General features: G+C 37.7%; 1 pseudogene; it reads left to right on the top strand.

The window, feature by feature from the left end:
• The first annotated feature begins 1,301 nt into the window (after nt 1-1,301).
• Nucleotides 1,302-3,508, top strand: LOC149190065 (cullin-1 pseudogene; annotated as a pseudogene).
• The last annotated feature ends 1,060 nt before the right edge of the window (nt 3,509-4,568 follow it).

Consider the following 4,568-nt stretch of genomic DNA (forward strand, 5'->3'; position numbering starts at 1 on the left):
CGCAGCATAGAGAATTATGTGTAGGTGATGGTAGTGGAATAATTTTTTAACCATTTCAACAATTATAGTCGCTATGCAATTACCATTTGGGCTGAAAAGTTTTGGCACCAATAATCATGTGGATTTTTTTGCCATAACAATGCACAGGTCCCACTGAACAGACGTTGTCCTATGCATCATTTTTTTTCTTTCTAAATATCAGTTTCTTTTCCATTTTTGTGACAAGTTGCAAGATTGGAGTTGTAGGGTGCCATGATGATTATGTTTTCTCTTTTGTGCTCACCATTTTGTTTTCATTGACCTTCACAATGATGAGTGGCATCCATTATCCAGTAGAGTCCAAAATGTATCATGGCATGTCTTTAAACCATGGCATATTTTATTTTGTACTAATATTCTATAATAAATATACAACACTGAATTCAAATAATGAGAAGGGTCACACCTGTAAGGATTGCATTGCTTCTCAAATTCCCAAGAGATGTCTTTATGCCATTGAAATTTTTTCCACTAAGTTTAAAGGCTTGAATGTTGACTAAAAGCAAAAGTGCCGAAAAATTTGTCTGAAAACATTATTTTTACTGAAAAACAAGTGCAACCATCAACCATAAGTATTTGAAAAAATAGTTTAAATAAAAAATAAAAAAATTATGAACATGCAAATTTTGCAAGCAAAGGTATGCTTCCTAACATCGACTATGCTACACTCTTCACATATAATCCCATATTCTCATAGATTCAATTATGAAACCCCACTCACAATGGTCATTAATAATATTTTGCATGGCCTATTTTCATCTGCATTCAAAGAGTATGATAATGTGTAGTGTAAATGTTTGACAAAGACGAAGAATGCATCCATCGGCAATTGACATAATCTATGAGAGAGAGTCCCACAAATTTAGGAGTTAAAATATAACTTTTCATGGATTGAAATATAACATTGTTAGTCTTTTAGCTTAATTTTCTGCGCCTCATTAGAAATTGGTGGTGTGTACGGTAGTTTGAGATGGAAGTTTATATGGTTCATAATTTATTTATTTCACGAATTGTCGGCCCAGAAATTTGGGTGTCGCATATGGAGTGGCCATCTCCGTATAAATATATCAAAATGGTTCTTCTCTTCTTCCTTACCATGTGACACAATATCTTTTGTTTTATGGGAAGCGACCAACACAAATAGGCGCAGTTACATTACATGACATTCTGTGCGTTCGGCAAGACTTCTCTGTAACGTTGGCAGACGTCGCTTGACAGAAGGTGACGGCTAAGAAAGGCGGGCAGTTACCACTTGGAAAAAGATGATGATGTCAACAGATACAGGTACTATAGAATTCAATGAAGGATGGGATATTATTCAGAATGGCATCCTAAAGTTGATAAATATTCTCAAAACAGATTTAAAAGGCGATTTTCCTGTAACGGAGTACATTAACATTTATACAACTGTGTACAAAATGTGCACCCAGAGGCCTCCTTATGTGTACTCACAACTCTATGACAAGTACAGGATTTCATTGGAAGAATACGTTGCTGTCACAGTATTGCCAGCTTTAGGGGAAGTGCACAGTTCCTGTTGAAAGAAGTTGAGAAATGTTGGGGAAATTATCACAAGGTGCTGGTTAGACTCATCTAAAATATGTTCATTTATTTGGATCTTTACTTCGTGAGGCAAAACTCCCTGGTTTCGCTAGTAAAAGTTGGAGTGATGTGTTTCCGTGACGTGGTGTATCACGGTATCAAGATTAATGTGAAGAATGTGGTGATTGAGTTGATTAATCGTGAGCGCGAGGGAGAACAAATTGATCGCGCTTTGTTGAGAAACATTGTGAATTTTTTTGTGGAAATGGGAATGGATCGCTTGGATTTGTACCAAAAAGACTTTGAAGCTCCCATGTTGGAAGATACTGAAGCTTACTACTCTAGGAAGGGTTCATTATGGATATTAGAGGAGGATTCGTGTCCTGACTATATGATAAAGGCCGAAGAATGTTTGAGACGTGAGAAAGAAAGAGTTGCTCACTATTTGCATTCCAGCAGCGAGCAGAAGTTATTAGAGAAAGTAGAAAATGAAATCCTCTCCCGCTACTATATTCAACTTTTTGAAAATAAGTATTCGGGGTGTCATCTTTTGCTTACAAACGACAAGAAAGACGATCTTTCGAGAATGTACAGGCTGTTCTGTAGAATACCTCAAAGCTTGGAACCTTTTGCAAATATTTTTAAACAGCATGTAATCAGCGAAGGAATAAAATTATTTAAATGGGTGGAAGATGTTGTCAAGAATAATAATATAGATGACATTCCAGCACATGAGTTTGTGGAGAAGATTATTGAAGTGCATGATAAGTGTAGTGGTTACGTAGTGGATGCATTTCAAAGAAGCAGTATTTTTTATAAAGCCTTGAGGGACGCATTTGAAGTAATATGTGATAAAAAAGTCGAAGAAAGCACATGTGCAGAGTTTCTGGCTACATTTTGTGACAACGTGCTTAAAAAGAGCGGTTTAAGTGATGATCATATTGAGGGTATTCTTGAAAAGGCGGCGAATCTCCTTCAGTATGTTAGTGATAGAGATTTGTTTGCTGAATTTTACAGGAAAAAACTAGCTTCCAGATTACTACACCATAAAAGCGCAAATGAGAGCCATGAACGAGCCATGTTGTCAAAGATAAAGGATCAATATGGTCTCCAGCTAACGTCAAAGATGCAGGGCATGGTTAATGATTTCACACTGGCAAGGGAGACTCAACCTGACTTCAACACATATCTTCATGATTATTCAAATGTGCATCCTGGAATAGAGTTGACTGTTACAGTATTAAATAATGGGTTTTGGCCAACCTACAAGTTATTCAACCTCAATCCACCAGCGGAAATTCTTAAATGTATTAGGGCGTATGAAGGCTTTTACTCTACAAAATATCAGCATCGTAAACTTACATGGATGTATTGTTTGGGAAATTGTAAAATTATAGGAAACTTTGATACTAAGCCAATAGAAATTGCAGTATCAACCAACCAGGCAGTCATGCTTTTATTGTTCAATGATTTTGAAAGATTGAGCTCTGAAGAAATCAGTTCACAATTAAATTTGCGAGAGGAGGATGTTATTAGACTGCTTCATTCATTTGTATGTGGAAAGTACAAGATTATTTTGAAGGAGCCGGTGACTCAAACAATAACAAAAACTGATAGTTTTGAATTCAATGCTAGCTTCACCTGCAAATCTGCGAGGATTAAGATTTCACTTCCACAAATGGATGAGAAGAAGAGAGTCAGCGAGGTTGTAGATGGCGATAGATGCCATGCCATCGATGCTGCAATAGTTCGGACGATGAAGGCTAGAAAAGTCTTGAGCAGTCAGGAATTATTCGTTGAATGCGTTGAGCAACTGCAAGCCACGTTCAAACCAAAAGTTAAATTAATGCAGAAGCAGAGTGAAGATCTGATTTCAAGGGAGTTCATAGAACGGGACAAAGAAAATTCTAATATCATTCGATATTGATACCATAAGTAATCTATATAAGAAAAGTATAAGTGTAGTATAAGATGGGAAGCAACACCACTCCAACAAGGGTGATCGAGGTTCGTGTGCCTATGTGTTTTTGAAGGAGTAGCATGACCAGATTGTTATAGACATTTTTGGGCACTGCAACCCCAATCATAAATTTCCATAAACCAATGGCTCTTAAGTCCCTAAAATTGTTGTTCCAACCTCTAAAAGAACAAGGTCAACTGATTACATATTCTCCCAGAAGTTCTCCATGAAAAACTACTCAGAACTGGTCAAAACTGGACCATCTCACCTGCTCCATGGTTAAAGTGCGCTGCATCCCACCTAAATACACACAGGAGGTGTGATGCATCTTGAAAAGCCCTTCTATGGGGTGCGATGGGTGAGAGTGGACAAATGGCAGGGTCAATCTGCAGGGTGGAGGATCATGGAATCTTCTAGAAACTTCTCCTGTGACACTTGCCTCTCTGCATTCGCCCAGGGATGAGTAAGAAATCATCAATCTCCAAGTGGAATCAAGAACTATCAGAGAGAGGACACTAATCAAATCTCAAAAGCTGACTCACCCCCCTTGCAAACATCTATATATGGATCCCTCATCCCAGACATCGAGAGGCTGGAATTTTGTATCTTGTAAGGAAGTGTTGTTGGTTTCTTGATGCAATATCATAGTGTTGGGTGATCTAAGCTTTTCATGAGGTGAAGAAGGGCTTTCTTGCTGAGAGGATGATGCTGAGTCATAACAATTGGTTGTAATCCTCTTTACTCTTTCTTGATTATCAATAAAGCTATTCAAGTTTTCCTCCACATTCTTGTATGATTGATGTTATATGCATTTGTGTGGTCAATATATATCTGGTCCTATATTGTTTATGATAATAGATCTATGTTCTTGGATAGTGTTATGCTGCTTTGATTCTACAGGTGCTCTTTGAAGCTGGGTAGATGAGGAAGCGAGTGGAAAAGATCTATCAGAAGGGAGAGGAATCAAGCAAGGAACCAAGCACAAGACGGAGGTTGGTCTCCTTGTTCCCCTCTTATCTATTTCTCA

Source organism: Pinus tabuliformis, chromosome 3_1 (genome assembly GCF_031772625.1).
Source record: "Pinus tabuliformis cultivar Carrire ecotype Pingquan chromosome 3_1, CPIR1, whole genome shotgun sequence".
NCBI lineage: Eukaryota > Viridiplantae > Streptophyta > Pinopsida > Pinales > Pinaceae > Pinus > Pinus tabuliformis.